Source organism: Spermophilus citellus (assembly GCF_964194105.1).
Source record: "Spermophilus citellus genome assembly, chromosome: 16".
Classification (NCBI taxonomy): Eukaryota; Metazoa; Chordata; class Mammalia; order Rodentia; family Sciuridae; genus Spermophilus; species Spermophilus citellus.
Genome location: NC_138196.1, coordinates 79,872,287 through 79,890,563, shown reverse-complemented (window position 1 = coordinate 79,890,563; position 18,277 = coordinate 79,872,287). Strand labels below are relative to the sequence as shown.

General features: G+C 33.2%; 1 protein-coding gene across 15 annotated transcripts in view; it reads right to left on the bottom strand.

Annotated features, from left to right (window-relative positions):
* The window catches only part of HMBOX1 (homeobox containing 1), a 153,264-nt gene that overhangs the window by 111,542 nt on the left and 23,445 nt on the right, over nucleotides 1-18,277 (bottom strand). Inside the window, exon 2 of one of the 15 annotated variants that reach the window (XM_081269564.1) lies at nucleotides 15,794-15,881. The exons of the other annotated variants lie outside the window; for them this stretch is intronic. The gene's annotated coding sequence lies outside the window, so the exon portion shown is untranslated. The remainder of the gene's footprint in view (nucleotides 1-15,793; nucleotides 15,882-18,277) is intronic. 15 annotated transcript variants of the gene reach the window in all.

Below are 18,277 nucleotides of genomic sequence, written 5' to 3'. Positions count from 1 at the left end.
CAAGGCAAGCACTCTACAAATGAGCTATATACCCAGACCTAAACCTATTTTTTAACAACAAAATTAAAAAAAAAAAAAGTGGGATATGAGGCAGAAAAACGTCAAAGGATCTTCCTATAATATATACACTACCTTTACACTACCAGTGTCTGCTAATCCCTTTTCTTTTTTTTATTTGTATATGACAGCGGAATGCATTACAATTCTTATTACACATATAGAGCACAATTTTTCGTATCTCTGGGTGTATACAAAGTATATTCACAACAATTCCTGTCTTCATACGTGTACTTTGGATAATAATGTCCATCACATTGGCTAACTTCACTTAGCATTATCTTCTCTAACTCCATCCATTTACCTGCAAATGCCATGTTTTATTCTCTTTTATTGCTGAGTAATATTCCATTGTATATATGCCACATTTTTTTTTAACCATTCATCTATTGAAGGACATCTAGGTTGGTTCCACAGTTTAGCTACTGTGAATTGTGCTGCTATAAACATTGATGTGGCTGTGTCCCTACAGTAGGCTGTTTTTAAGTCCTTTGGGTATAGATAGAGGAGAGGGATATCTGGGTCAAATGGTGGTTCCATTCCCAATTTTTCAAGAAATCTCCATACTGATTTCCATATTGGCTATACCAATTTGCAGTCCCACCAGCAGTTTATGACTGTACCTTCTTCCCTACATCCTCATTAACACTTACTGTTGTTTGTCTTAATAATAGCTGCCACTGGAGTGAGATGAAATCTTAGAGTGGTTTTGATTTGCGTTTCTCTAATTGCTAGTGATGATAAACATTTTTTCCATATATTTATTGATTGATTGTAGATCCTCTTCTGAGAAGTGTTTGTTCAGTTCCTTGGCCCATTTATTGATTGGGTTATTTGTTTGTTTGTTTTTTGTTGTTTTTGTTTTTATTTTGTGCTTAGCTTTTTGAGTTCTTTATATACCCTAGGGATTAATGCTATATCTGATGTGTGAGGGGCAAAGATTTGCTCCCAAGATGTAGGCTCTCTATTTATCTCAGAGTATTTCTTTTGCTGAGAAGAAACTTTGTAGTTTGAGTTCATCCATTTATTGATTCTTGATTTTAATTCTTGTGCCACAGGAGTCTTATTAAGGAAGTTGGGGCCTAATCCCACATGATGGAGATTAGGTCCTACTTTTTCTTCTATTAGATGCAGGGTCTCTGGTTATATTCCTAAGTCCTTGATCCATTTTGAGTTGAGTTTTGTGCATAGTGAGAGATAGGGGTTTAATTTCATTTTGTTGCAAATGAATTTCCAGTTTCCCCAGCACCATTTGTTGAAGAGGCTATCTTTTCTCCAAAGCATGTTTTTGGCACCTTTGTAAGGTCTGGTATTAGTGATGCCACCTGCTTCACTCCTCCTGCTAAGGATTGCTTTAGCTATTGTGGGTCTCTTATTTTTCCAGATGAATCTCATGATTGCTTTCTCTATTTCTATGAGGAATTCCATTGGGATTTTGATGGGAATTGTATTAAATCTGTATAGTGCTTTTGGAAGTATGGTCATTTTGATAATATTAATTCTACCTACCCAAGAGCAAGGTAGATCTTTCCATCTTCTAAGGTCTTCTTTGACTTACTTCTTTAGGGTTCTGTAATTTTCATTGTATAGATCTTTCACCTCTTTCATTAAGTTGATTCCCAAGTTGTTTTTTTTTTTTTTTTTGAGGCTATTGTAAATTGGTAGTTTTCCTCATTTCCCTTTCTGAGGATTTTTCACTATATACAGAAATGACTTTGATTTATGGGTGTTGATTTTATATCCTGCTACTTCGTTGAATTTATTTACTAGTTCTATAAGTTTTCTGGTGGAACTTTTAGGGTATTCTAGGTATAGAATCATATAATCAGCAAATAGTGCCAATTTGAGTTCCTTCTTTTCCTACCTGTATCCCTTGAATTTCTTTGGTCTAATTTTTCTGGCCAGTGTTTCAAGAACTATGTTAAATAGAAGTGGTGAAAGAGGGCATCCCTATCTTGTTCCAGTTTTTAGAGGGAATGCCTTCAACTTTTCTCCATTTTGAATGATGTTGGCCTGGGGCTTAGCATAAGTAGCCTTTATGATGTTGAGACATATTCTTGTTATTCCTGATTTTTCTAGTGTTTTGAACATAAAGGGGTGTTGTAGTTCGTCAAATGCTTTTTCTGCATGTATTGAGATGATTCTATGGTTCTTATCTTTAAGTCTATTGATACAATAAATTATATATATTGATTTTCATATGTTGAACCAACCTTGCATCCCTGGGATGAATCCCACTTGATCGAGGTGCATGATCTTTTTGACATGTTTTTGTATTTGATTTGCCAGAATTTTATTGAGAATTTTTGCATTTATATTCATTAGAGGTATTGGTCTAAAGTTTTTTTTGTTTTTGTTTTTTATTTTTTGTTTTGGATGTGTCTTTGCCTGGTTTTGAAATTCGGGTGATATTGGCCTCATAGAATGAGTTTGGAAGTGTTCCCTCTTTTTCTATTTTTTGAAATAAACTGAAAAGTATGGGTATTAATTTTTCTTTAAAGGTCTTGTAGAAATCGGCTGTGTATCTGTCCGGACCTGGGCTTTTCTTGGTTGGTAGACTTTCGATGGTGTCTGCTATTTCATCACTTGAAATTGATCTGTTTAAATTGTATATACCATCCTGATTCAATGTGGGCAAATTATATGACTCTAGAAATTTGTCCATGCCTTCGGTATTTTCTATTTTTTTGGAGTACAAGTTTTAAAAATAATTTCTAATTATCTTCTGCATTTCTGTAGCGTCTGTTGTGATATTTCCTTTTTCATCACGTATGTTAGTGATCTGAGTTATCTCTCTCCTTCTCTTCGTTAGCATGTGTAAGAGTCTGTCATCCCTTTTCTCTTTAGAAAACAGAATTTTACAATCCATTTCCAAGGGTAGTCAGAATTACATTTTAAAACAATTCAAATCACATCATGACCCAACTTAAAATCTTCCAATGGCTTCCCCCTGTACATAAAAAAAAAAAAAAAAAAAAAAAAAAAAAATTTAAAGGCCTTCTCATGGCATGCGGAATTTGGCCTCTCCCCTTCAGTGATCATGCTCCAGGCACAGAATCCTTCTTTCTTTCTTTAAATACCAAAAGCTCACTCTCATTTTAGAGGCTTTGTTCATCCTGTCTAAAATATGTTATGCATAGCATATTTTCTTATTATTATCCAGGTGCTACTTCAAATGAAACCCCAAAGACTTTTCTTGGCCACCTAACTTAAAAGACTTGGTGCTGGGGTTGTGGCTCAGTGGTAGAACACTCACCCAGTATGGGTGAGGCACTGTGTTCAATCCTAAGCACCGCATAAAAATAAACAAACAAACAAATAAATAAATAAAGGCATTGTATGCATCTACAACTAAAAAAAAATAAAAGTAAAAAAATAAACTCATAAAATAAAGGTATCCTGTCCATCTACAATTTAAAAAAAAATTTAAATAAAATACTATCATAACCTGGATTTATTTTCTTCTAGCACTTACTACTATCAAAAATTATTTATTTATTTGTATATCTGTCTTCCTAGCCCCATCAAAGGAGGAATTAATTCAAGTTGGTTCACCATTTTATCACCAGGACGTACACAGTGCCTAGCACATAGGAGGTGCTTAAATAGTTATTTTCTTAGTGAATAAACTATTCAAAGATATTAGTTTTAGACTCCTACCCCACTCACATTGGGGAAGAGAACAAGTAAGAGCAAATTCTCCATAATGGATAAGTAAGGAATTTGAAAGGCACAAGAAAAGTATTATATTATTTAATAAGTGGTTACCCCCATACTTCATGCTACCGACTGACCAGGACTATGTATAAACATATGAAACTAAACTAGTTATTTCCTAAGTAGCCTCTATGGGCAGTTTTATACTGTAGCTTTCTTCCTAGCAGAACTGGAAACAATCTAAACCAGAAAGCCAAGTTTCAAGTATTCCTAAAGACAACGTGCCCCTAAAAGACCTAAAGGACTCTTCAGAACTGAGATAACTATTTGTGCTGAGAAGAGAGTATAAGAATGGTAACTCATCCATTTTGGTGGAAGGCAGGATAACTTATAAATGTTCATCTCCCACTGCAAATGTTACAAATAGAATTTTTCATTTTTCAAAATTAATCCTACTTCTCAATGTTTTGTCAATATGCTTTCAGGAGGGCTGGGGATGTGGCTCAAGCGGTAGCGTGCTCGCCTGACATGCGTGCGGCCTGGGTTCGATCCTCAGCACCACATACAAACAAAGATGTTGTGTCCACCGAAAACTAAAAATAAATAAATAAATATTTTTTAAAAAATATGCTTTCAGGAGCAAGTAACAAAAAGTGTTACTCAAAATGGCTTAAAATACAAAGACATTTATTATATCATATATCAGGAAGTCTGGAAGGCAGTCCTAGAATGATTCGAAGACACCAATAATCTTATCAAAGAATCTAATCTCCACCCTATCAGTTCTGTCATACCTACAGAGAAACAATGGTTTAGTTTTAGGCTTCAGGTAGGGTCTGGGTATACCAACATACATAATAATAACAAAATCAGGACTCTGCTAGGAGGGAAAAAGATGGAGCCATTGCCTAGGCAATAGTAATCACTACAAAGATCCATTCAAATACTGATGTTTCAAAGTCTTTTCTGAGTTCCTGAGTATTATAGTCTTCAGTGACATTACATGTATGGCTTATATAATTATCTGACATTTTAAGATATCCTTCTGATACAAGATTATAAAATTTTTTATGAAAATTTATACTGGAAGAATATATCAAAAAGTATTTTCTATAAAGATTACACATTTACATAAAAGAAGTCTTTCAAATTTGGTATATGTCTATATCTATGTAGATTGTGCAAATATTAAGTTACAAGAATGCTTAGAATAGGGCTGACGTTGTGGCTCAGGGTTGGAGCACTTGCCTAGCACATGTGAGGCACTAGGTTCAATCCTCAGCACCACATAGAAATAAATAAATAAAATAAAGGTATATAAAGAATGCTTAGAATAAGGAAATATTGCTAACAACACACATGTCCCAAAATAGATTGTTACATATACTATGATATATAGTTATCAAATTAATGAATGTGCACTCTTAGGAAAAGCCTCTGGACATAATCTAATGATAAGAAAAATATTCATGATGTAATGTTAAATGAAGAGAGATTATATAGCTTCTTGTTTCCTAGAGCATTTGACATAAGCAGTAGAATAATTGTGTCATATTTGGAAAAACAGTCATTCAAGCACTTCAGTATTTTGAAACAGTAATTTGTCTTGGCATCTACACATCAGGGTCAGAAAAGGGTAGGCCCATAGTTACTTGATTGTTAGTTGATTAATAAATATCAGTGTGTAGATGAGACAGAGGGCTACTGTGGCTTCCTGGTATGGTTCTTGACTGACAGTTGCTACATTTCAGAACCCTCAATTCCAACTAGGGTTCCCACTATGAATCCTTGTTCTTTGGGATTACTGAGGGAGTACAAATGTGTGATAAATAAAATATAAAAACTAACGCTGGGGATGCACTCAGTGATAAAGTGCTTTGCCTAGCATGTATAACTAGGTTCAATCTTCAGTACATAAGCATGAACACACACTCACCCCCAGATTAGTTATAGGTAACCATACTTTTTCTGATTTTCTAGATTGCTGTTTTAGGTACAGCCACAAAATTTATTTTTGCAATCTCAATGCTTGAATCTTATTTCTTCCTGTTACTAACTTCTTTGTTTCCGTCCTTTCCTTTCTCTTCTGCCTCTGGTTTCTCTCTTTTTTGTAGTTTGTAGAAACTTGTTTTACACATCAATTGCTGAAAATTATCTTAAATTTTAGAACTTCTCAGATGGAGCACCTAATGTACAATTAAAAACTTCTCTTCTCCATATCTTGCCCACCATGACACTGCCATTCAAAAAATACTGCTTAGGGGCTGGGGATGTGGCTCAAGCGGTAGCATGCTCAGCTGGTATGCGTGCGGCCCGGGTTCGATCCTCAGCACCACATACCAACAAAGATGTTGTGTCCGCCGATAACTAAAAAATAAATATTAAAAAATTCTCCCTCTCTTTCTCTCTCTCTCTCTCTAAAAAAAAAAAAAAAAATACTGCTTAGTGGGCGTTTTTTATTACTTATAATCCAGATGAGAATCCACTCTACTTTATGTGTATAGTTTCTCATGACTGAATTTGAACCAATTTCCTGAAGTATTCTGTGAAACAGTGTCCACTTGATATGACATACATTTGTGTTACTTTTCCCTAAGAAAAATAGAAGTTCATATTTTAGACATGTCAGATTCAAAGATTTTCATTTCTAAAAAAGTTATTAACTTCTGAGAATAAACATTTCTACGATATTTGGCAGGCATTCAACATAGATGATCTTTCTTGAATTTCATTTAAATCTGTTAATGCCAGGTACATGAAAAAAATAATTTGATGGTCACTGTTATTTGCTCTATTGGTATCACTCTGGTTATGGCTCTTTTAAGTGATTAAAAGCACAATTATAAAAGAATGTGGTATTATCTCATCCTTACTCAAAACTTAATGGAATGACTAATATGGGACTACTTAAATAAATTACAGTATATCAACACAATGTGATATCCTGCAAACACAGGAAACAATAAGGACATTCTGTATGTACTGATGTTAAAAAAAAATCCATTACATACTCATCAAATAAGGTGAAGAAAAGTATAATAAAAGAAAGTGAAAATAAGAATGCATTTGTGTTTGATTCATGTAAGAAGGAACTCAGTGGCTAGGACAAATGGGAGACTTCCTACTATCACTGTGTGACTTTCTAATTTGTTATTTCTTAATCATGTGATATGTATCAGATCCTGAAAAAAAAAAAAAAACTTTCTCTCTTCACATGAAAATCACTTTATTTAAAATTTCATGCTGGAACTCAACATGTTAACAAACAAGCATAGAAAGGGTGAGAAACAGCCCAATGTTTCCCCCTCCAAAATTTCTATTGATTCTCTTACCATCATACTATATACAACCACAAATCACTTACCATTTATATTCAGAATACCTAGCTATGTGCTGGGTGATATGTTCCCTGTCCTCAAAAGTTGCACAACTTCAATGTCAAGATTAAAAACATACAGTTAGCCAAATAATTTAAGGAAGACCAGGCTAAATGAGAAAAAGTATGAACATCATATTTTACAACTACTTGAAAGAAATAAATTATTACCAAGACTCAAATAAATGAAGGCCTCAAAATGGCCACAGAAATTAGGTAAGGAGAAAGAAAGGGAAAACAGTGGTCAAAGGAATGTAATTTCTATAACAAAGAGGTAAGGAAGAAAAACCACAAAGGATGGTCAAGGATACTGACTAGACTAGACTGGTTTGACTGAAACCTGAGGCCTGTAATGGTAACAGGTAACTATAGCAATACTTGATATTTGTATAATATTATACTTATATTATTTTATTTGATTAACAAAACAACCATGTGAGAAGGGGTAACTGAAGAGGATCTTGAGTATCAGATTATAAGTATCTAGCTGTGGATCTAAGTATCCAAGATGAGCAATTCCATCATTAGGGAATAAAGGAACTGAGGCAGGGAAATTACTTAGGAAGGTTAAATAAAGTATAAGCTAATAAGGACCCCAGTTAAAATGATAGCAGAGGGCTGGGATTGTGGCTCAGGGGTACAGTGCTCACCTAGTGCTCACGAGGCACTGGGTTCGATCCTCAGCACTGCATAAAAATAAAATAAAGGTTATTGGATCCACCTACAACTAAAAAACAAATACTTTTAAAAAATGATAGCAGAGAAAATAGAAAGGAGAGGAAGAAATTGAGAGGTCAATGGTGATAGCTCTAGAAGGAGACAAAAAGGCTATCAGAATTTAGACCTCAGTTAAATTGAGAATGATGATATGATTGAGAGAAATATTTAAGTCCAGATGGAGAAGTTTTTTTAGTGATAGACTGGTCACAAAGATATACGAGTTTGAAACAACAGAAGTACAACCAGTTTCTGGAGCCTCTATCACTCATTTCAAGGAGCATCTTTCATACCCATCATCATCTGTAGCAAGAGACATGTTTCCCTCCTGTTAGGCCCAGTGTCCATCATTCTCAAAAAAAAAAAAAAAAAAAAAAAAAAAATCCTGAAATGGAGGAGAAGGGAGGGATAAAGAATAACTGCTTAAAGGATACAGGGTCTGCTTTAGGGTGATAAAAACATTTTAGATACGTGATGGCTACCCAACATTACAAGCATACTAACTGCCAATGAATTGTACATTTTAAAATTGTTAATTTTATGTTATGTGAATTTCACTTCGGTTTAAAAAACAATAGCAAAAAAAAAAAAAAAAAACAACAAAACACACACACACACAAAAAAAAAAGGAGGACGAAAAATGGGATGCTGAAATTAAGACCACAATGCCTTTTATCCTGTAGTTAATGCACTGTTCCTTCCTGTCAATTCACTCTACCTAGGCCTCTCCACCTTCCATACCATTCCATTATCTTCAGCAATAACCATGAAATTTATCTTCCAACCTTTCTCTGAAGTCTACCTACTTACTTTAAAACAAAGTTAGCTCTTTCTTGAGTGCAATATTTCACTGCAGTCCATTGAAATGGTGGCTGCTTTTGTGATGTGTTTTCTTTTTTTGTTGTCATTTCTTAATTTTTCCTAACATCTCAGAACTAGTGGAGAAATTGATTTCCCTGGTCCCTATATGACTTGCAGAGATTACACTTCTATCATCATTTAAAAAAAAAAAAAAAAAAACAAGAAACCAAAGCATTTTTCAGATGCTCAGGTCCTCTTAGTTGCATTACTATGTATTACCTTCTCACTGGTATCACTTCCTAACTAGTCATTCCCATTTGCCTGTACTTTGATCCCCAGATTACAGCCTTCTTTCCCCTAAGTCTTGTCACCATCCTAGGTAACTTTCAGAAAAATATTCAGAGAACACTTTTGCAACGGTATGCCCTCAGTCATCTCCAACGATGTTACTGCTCACACCACTTAAGCCATCTATATTGCCACGGTAAAATCTTGGATTCTGATCATCATTTGAAACTGCCTTTCCACTAAAATTATTAATTCAGACATCCTATTATTGTCTACATTCTCCATGCATGACTGTAACTGAGCAGCCAACCACCTTTTAGAAAGAGTTCTCCAACGAGCAAATTCCATTATTGATACATCAATACTGATTTCAAATGAGCATGTCACACAAGGTAACACCACCACATTTCCCTGGCTAATTCATTCTTTCATACTTTACCATGGCTATTGCAAATCTCCTCTAGTTTGTTCAGTCCTCTGAAACTACGCTCTCTTGCTGTAAGATAAAGACCTTGTCTCCCCTGTTACAGGAAAACAGCCATGAGGCAAAATCATCTAGATGAAATATGAAATGCAAACACACACACACACACACACACACACACACACACACACAAACTATGTGAAGTGATAGATAACGTTAATTAGTTTGTGTGGTAATCATTTCACAATGTATATACGTATTGAAAGCTCCCATGATAAGTCCTTAAATATATGTCAGTTTTGTTGATCGTACTTCAGTAAAACTGAGGAACAAAATAAGAGATTTAGTACAAAATGAAGTTAGATGGGTAGAATGGAGCTAGGTTACCTATGTCCAATCAATCCTATTTTTCTATCTTTTAAAACAGTGAAATGTTCATCTTCCTAACATGGTAGGAACATTCCCTGCCTCACTCCCTTTATTCATTCAACAAATACCCATCTTGACAATATTAAACATTCAACACATCTTTATCAAAGGCCTACATGTCATACACAGCTCTCTACATGGAACACAGTGAACAAACAAAAGCCTCATCCTCTATGAGTTTACCTTTTGGGACTTGAAGGGAGATAAAAATAATACACAATAAAAATAGAAAGTAAGGGTCAGAGTATGTTAGAAAATAGGTGTAGGGGAAAGAAAAGCACAATAAGAAGGATCAAGAGTACAGAGGACAGTGACAGCAACGTTTCACTTTAAAATAGGATGTCAAGAGTAGGCCTCACAAATTTTAATGCTCTAATAGCTTTCCTTTGAGCTACAAACATATATACAACAGCTCGTCAATTCAAACAGGACCAAAGTAAACGCATGTTTTCCCCTCCATCATGATCAACCTATTCCAGACAAATACAACAAAAAACAACTATCATTGAGTTCAATAAAAATCAACATGAAAATGTTACATGAACTCTCTGAAAGCAATTCTTTTAAGTTATTCTTGAAAAAGAACATATTTCAATTCCCATATCCAGCTTTGAGACATCAATTTACCCTCCTTAATATTTGTGAAATCTATCAGTCACTCACCTCTATCAATAGACATTATTACCACCACCACTACTACTCAAGTACAGGATTTAACTGGTCTTCATTCATCTTTGTCTTCTTACTTTTTCCCTTACAATCATTCTTTACAGAGCAACCACAGTGAGATTTTTCAAAACACACCCTCACTCTACTTAGATTTGCAAATTGTGTATTTGACAAACTATTAACATACATAATATATGAAGAATTCCTAAACTCAGAAAAAAAAAATCAAAAACAGAGGCCAGGTGCAGAAGTGCATGCCACTAATCCCAGCTACTTGGAAACTGACCAGGCAAGAGGATGCTCAGTCAAGGCCAGCCTGGGCAACTTAGCAAGACCTTGTCTCAAAATAAAAACTGAAAAGGGCTGGGGGTAGCTCAGTGGTAGAGTCCTTGCCTAGCATGCAAAAGATCTTGGGTTTGATCCTGATACCAGAAAAAAATAAACATAACAGGAAAAAAACTTGAATAGGTATTCAAGATATACAAATGACAAAGACATGAAAGGATATTCAACATTAGTCATTAGGGAAATACAAATGAACACCACAATGAGATGTCACTTTACACTATAAAGGCTAGAATACAAAGAAAACATGAAATAACAAGTGTTAGTGAAGATGTAAGAAACAGGAATCCTTGTACATTGCTGATGAGTATTTAAAATGGTGTGGCCACTGCAGAAACAAGTTTTGTTAATTTCTCAAGAAGTTAAACATAGAACTAGAGTCTGACTCAGCATCCTACTTGTTGGTGTATATCCCAAGGAACTGGGGGAAAAAGTATTCAAATAAAAAGTTGCACACAAATGTCCATAGCTACATTATTCATAACAGACAAAATTAAAAATAGTCCAAATGTCCATCAATTTGGATGGATGAACAAAATGTGGCATAACATATCTACATAATGGAATTTTATTCTACTATAAAAAGTAATGAAGTACTAAGTCATGCTACAACATGGATGAATCCTGAAGACATTATGCCATGTGAAATAATTCAGACACATGAGCATATATATTTCATGATTCCATTTACATGAAATGTCCAAATAGGAAGCCACAGAAAAAAAAATTCCCAGTTCTCTTACTCCGGCTTCTGGTAACAACTACTGAATGGGTATAAGATTTAAGATAGTGGTGATGGCTGCACAATATTGTGCATGCATTAATGCCACTAAATTGAACAGATTAAAACATGTAAAATGATCAATTTTATATTATGTGTGCTAATAAAATATTAAATTTTGTATAGGGGAAAAAAAAACACAAGAACCAAAAGGGAGTAATGTCTACTGAAGGCCTTTATACAATACTATCTAATGTGTAAAGTGACACCAGGAGCATGACATCATTTAAAACACTATAAATTAATTATTATTATTCCAGAAAACAATTATTATTCCCCAAAACTATGGTTTCTACAAAAACATTAACATTGCCCAGGCTGGCTTTGAACTGACCATCCTCCTGCCTGTAGCTGGGATTAGTGGCATGCACTTCTGCACGTGGCCTCTGTTTTTGAATTGGTTTTTGTTGCTGAGTTTAGGAATTCTTCATATATTATGGATGTTAATACTTTGTCAAATACACAATTTGCAAATATACAATTTGCAGATTTCATAGCAATAGTTCATAGAATATAATAATAATAACACATTGTTATTCCTCTTCAAAAACAACTGTATGTATTCAAAGTTTCCATTACATATTAAGAATAATTTTAAGAAAACAAGCACAGGATTAATACTTGGTGAGGTTTTTTGTTTGTTTGTTTTTGTTTTTTTTAGAGAGAGAGAGGCGGGGGAGGGAGAGAGAGACAGAAAGAGAGAGAGAGAGAGAGAGAGAGAGAGAGAGAGTTTTTAATATTTATTTTTCAGTTTTCGGTGGACACAACATCTTTATTTTATGTGGTGCTGAGGATCGAACCCAGTGCCTCGCGCATGCCAGGCGAGCTCGTTATCGCTTAAGCCACATCCCCAGCCCTGCTTGGTGAGTTCTTAACTGGAGGTCTGAGAACTATGTGAAATTACAAAGGAACTCTGTGAATGTACGAATGAATTCATAATTTATAGATTTCATAACACCTCGGTTAATGACTGATAAACCACAAAGACTCCACTAAATGGAAGAATGCTTGGTTTATCTAGTTATTGTCATTAAAATATTTCCTAGCCTTGCTGCTTCTCTTAGTCAACCTATCTACTAAAGATTTGTTGCACTATTAATATTATTCATGCACATCTATTTTACTTATAAGTAAATAAACTTTATTAACACTTTTCCAGGACTTTCTTTACAAGTTTCCTTTATAGAACATTATTCGCTACATGTCAAATGAAAAATGAAAAATCATAACCCATCTTTTTGACATCAAATGATAACAAAGGGTTTATAAAAATACATTTGGTTTAAACATTATTTAAATGTTAATAAAATGTGCTTTTATGTCTAGTTCATCTAAACTAGACAAAACTAAACTCAACTCAACTCTTTAATTCAAGATAGTGAAATAAAATAAATCTCTATTTCAGTTAAAAAAAATTCATTTACTGGAGATTCTCCATTATTATTTAGTTTTCTCATTGTTCTATACAATGTCTGGTCTCAAAAGACAGATGATGCCTTTTCTGAGAATAGGGTCTCAAAAAATTCAAAGGAGAATTATTCTCTTCTTGCTTTTGTACCAACTTATTTCTTTTCTTTTTATTGTTCTTAATTGCTTTATTATTCTCCATGTGGTTGTTATCATAAACTTAAAAATCTCAATGTCATACTACAACAAATTAGTGACAAGACAAAGGATTAATATTTAAATTAAAACAATTTCTTTTTTGCCATGCATAATATGTTTTCAAAATTTTATGACTTAAGGAAAAATTTAGCATATGAAAAAAGGTAGCATATGAAATTGCATAAGCTATGAAGTATCAAAATTGCTACCCCTCTCTTAAAAATCAAGAATTAAAAAGACTAAGACAATATGAGAAAATAGTAATAAGTCATTATCCTCAAATAGTGGAATAAAAGGAAGCTTGAGTTTCTTCATTCTGGTTTTCTATATTTTTCAAAACTTCTATAACTATATTATCTAGATATGAAAATCATTTAACATAAAGAAACACTGTTTTAAAGACTACATAAGACATCTTCTTTGCTATGATCTAACCACTAAAAATAATCTCTTGATATTTTAGTTTTTTTCCTTTTTTTAATTTTTAAAATTTTAATTTGTTATATATGACAACAGAATGCATTACAATTCATATTACACATAGATCATAATTTTTCATATCTCTGTGTACACAAAGTAGGTTATATCCTTCATGTCTTCATATTAGTACTTAGAGTAATGAGGTCCATCACATTCCACCATCTTTCCACCTTATTTCTTTTATGTTAATAACCATACTGCTTTGATTCATATATGTTCCCATCTTAAAACAATAAACCTTAAGGTTAAAGAATTGTGTTTCATTCATATATATATATATATATATATATATATATATATATATATATATATATATATTTCTTTATTGAGGCAGGAGGGGCACTCAGTTCAGGAGCATTCAACCAGTGAGCCACATTCCCCAGCCATATTTTGTATTTTATTCAGAGACAGGGTCTCACTAAGTTGCTTAGTGCCTCGCTTTTGCTGAGGCTGGCTTTGAACTCACAATCCTCCTGCCTCAGCCACCTGAGCTGCTGAGATTACAGACATATGCCACAGCACCTGGATCATTAACATAATATTTTTCTAAAACCTAAGCACATAGTCTTTAGCATAGTAGGAGATCAATAATTGTCCATCCATATCTTTATGGAAAAGCCTGGGTATGAGAATATTATTGATAAATGAATATATGTTTATATAGAATCGTTAAGATAAAGCTCATAACATAAGCTAGCCACATAATACCTTGTTTTAACAGTTACATGTTTTCCATTATGGCAGCACAGTGATGAGATAAAATTTCAAGAACTACCAAATTAACTTATTCCCTTAAACATATTTCAAGTACAAAGGACAGGATATACTTTAACCATCCTCCCTCTCCAGAAAAAGGAGCCTAAGTTAAAATGTCATTGGAGTCAAGGTCACCTAGTATCTAGAGCAAAGCAATTATTAATTTGTTATGGCTTTTGGTTTTTATATAAATTAGAAATTTAATTTTTTTAAAGAATTTTTTTAATATTTATTTTTTAGTTTTCGGAGGACACACCTTTATTTGTATGTGGTGCTGAGGATCGAACCCAGCGCCACGCACCTGCCAGGCGAGCGCGCTATGGCTTGAGCCACATCCCCAGCCCTAGAAATTTAATTTTTATAAATTAGCATAATTTTGTCATTGAAAGGGTTAATAAAGGTACATGATATACATGTAAAAATATTAAATTATTTCCAACATTCTTATTCTATATCATTTATTTATTATTTTGCTTAGGAAGAAATTCCTAATACATGCTATGAAAACAAGAATGAAAAACGATTCCACAGAAAATCATTATGACAGACAATGCTAACTGCTTGTTAAAAGTCTTTTTTTGTTGTTGTTATTGTGTTTGTTTTTTGCTTATTGCTTACTAATAAAACTCTGATTTTGTTTGTGGTACGACTGGGAGTCACTAGACTCCCTCTTAAGTAGTGGTGGTCATGTAATACATTTTTGGCCTATGATACAGAAGTAGATCTTGTCAAATCAGAATTGGAGAAAAAAGCATAGCTATGACAATAGCAGAGGAATTAGTTAATTTGCATTAAAAGGGTTTCTAATTATTCTAATTTATAAAAATTAAAAACCAAAACCAATTTATTTTCTGACAACATGGAGATTAGCCAACCATAACTGCTAATGCTAACAGTTTTAAGTATTTAATAGGTACTAAACCTATGTGCTTTACACCAGGTAACTCATTTAACTCAACCCTATGAAGCAGGAAACGCATTATATTGTTAAATATAACATAGTTTGTAGTAGCATATCCAGAATTCAATTTCAGGTAATTTAACTCAGAATCTATGCTATTAACTGTTTTGTTCCACTGCTAATTATCTTACAACATGCCAATATGTGTATAAATGTATGTATAAGTGTATGTGTATAAATAAACATGCATATATATATATATATATACACATACACATTACTAGAATATGTTCAATTTTAACACAAGAAGAATCATAATAATGAAACTGATAATACATTTAAACTTGAAATAAATGTCTCATGTTTTTATTACAAATAAATGGCTTATTAATTTGGTATAATAAATTCTGTACTATCCATGACTGTATTCCAAGCCCCTTTTACAGTGCCTTGTTAATAGTAGCAATTCACAGGGATTTGATGAATGAGTGAATAAAAACAAGTTACTTGCTGGGAGTGGTGGTACAAGCCTAGGAGGCTGAGGCAGGAGCATCACAAGTTCAAGGCCAGCCTGGGCAACTCAGCACAACCCTGTCTAAAAGTCAAAAATAAAAAGGGCTGAAGATGTAACTCGGTGGTTGAGTATCACTGGATTCAATCCCCAATGTCAAACAACAAACAAGTTAACTTTAATTTCATGCAGACAGGTACAAGGTAGTAAAAGGTATCTAGAGCCAAACAATGAATATAAATAAAAGATTAACATACAGACTTTTTTAATAAGGTTTTCCTTTTAAAATTAAGTAAAGTTAATTGTCAAAATAAATCTTATGTATAGTTACTTTCTGAGGTGGGGGAAAGATGCTGGGGATCAACTGAACCCAGGGTTCATGCACAGTAGATAAGCACTCTACCACTAAGCTACATCCCTAGTCCCACTTAAAAAAGAATAAATAAAACCTGCATTTTTATCATATAGATCTGTATTCATTTAATAAAAGAATTTAAAATAGGTTTGTCCTTTTATTTTTTAAGCACAAAACAACTTATATATTACCTTTCAAGGAAATGTTTTTGGCAGAAAGTTAAAAAAGTATGTGTCTGCATGTGACTATGATGTCCAAAATTATATGTAGGTCATGAGGTTATGGATGTCTGCTATCTTTCTTTTGTCTGTGTCTGCTCTGTGGTTTAATTCCTCATCATCAAGGAAAAGGTGGCTGTCATATGAACATTGGGCAAACAATTCTGTCACTTTCCTCTCCATTGGCACATATGCCAAGAAAAAAGCAACTTATGTACTAATTCTCTAATTTTTCAATTTAGAATTGATAATATAAAAAAATGTTTTATGAAAGAAATGGTACCAGGGAGCAAAATGACCAAATTATAGTTATAGTGTGTACATGAACAAATATGTAACAATAAATCCCACAATTATATATAATTATAACGTACCAATACACTACTTTTAAAAGAATGCTTTAACAGATGCTAGTGTTTGAATGTCTTCAGAAGAAGCTGCTTATTATGACTTTAGTAGTCTTCACTGCAGATGCATACAACTTTGACAATATAACATAAATGTCATCAACAGGCCTTTTTTCCATATTTTTGTTTTATTTATTTTTATGTGGTGTTCAGGATTGAGAACCCAGTGCCTCACATGTGCAAGGCAAGCACTCCAGCACTGAACTACGACCCCAGCCTAGCAGGCCTTTTTTTTTTTTTTTTTTTTTTTTGTCCTTTCATGTTCCAGAAAATGACTGCTTTTGGAGGAGCTTCATTTTACTACTTTTAGGCACTCATACTGAATGAAAGATTGGAGGCATTTAAACTTGATATGCTGGGGTAAAATGATGTTACATACTTACATGAAACACAAACAATTCATTTTTTTTTTTTTTTTGGTAATTAAAAAAGGGACATCACTAGGGATCCTATAGAGATTAAAAGAATCAGAAAGTACTTATATAATTCTACATTCATAATTCAAGAACATAGTTGAAATGGGCCAACTCTTTGAATACATAAACTACCAAGAGTAGTTGCTGAATAGTCAAATCTATTAAAGAAATTGAGTTTGTAGTTTTTAAATATTCCAAAAAAAACAAAACAAAACAAAACAAAACAAAATGCTCTAGACATGGATGTTTTTACTGGCCAATCTGACCAAATATTCAAAGAAATAATGCCAATTCTACTCAATCTCTTCCAGAAAATAAGAGAAGAAAACATCTCCCAAATCATTTTATAAGGTCAGAATTATCCCAATATAAAAGCCAAAAAATTAAATTACATGACTAGAAAACTAAAGACTAACATCCTTCATGAACACAGATGGAAAAACCTCTATAAAAATAATAGCCAACTGAATTCAGCATTATATGTGAAAGGTAATTGGTTTATTCAGGGATTCAAAAACCTAATGATGTAATTTACCAAAATGACAGACTAAATAAGAATCATTTTAGTAGATACAGAAAAGGCATTAGCTAAAAATTAGAATATTGTTCATGACCAAAACTTAAAGCAAATCAGAAACAGAATTTTCTTTAACTGACAAATGGCATCTACAAAATCTTCAATAGTTAACATCATATTCAATAATGAAAGAATGCTTTTGTCTTAACATGGAAAACAAGGCAAGTTTATTTGCTCTAATCACTACTACTCAACATGTTACCAGAAGTCTTATAGCCAATATAGTAAGAGGGGAAAGAAAAGAAATAAAAAACACAGACTAGGAAGAAAAAAGTAATACTATCCATAAATGATATGACTGTCATATACAAAATCTCAAAGTTCTATTAAAAAAAATCCCTCAAATATGAGAATTTAAGAAGTCTGCAAGATACAATGACAACATAAAAAATTAATTGCTTTTCTACATATTAACAATGAACTAGATATGAGTTTTCTTTAAATTACCACTTAAAATAGCACCATAAGCATGAAATACTGATATAAAAAGCTAACAAAATAGGGGCT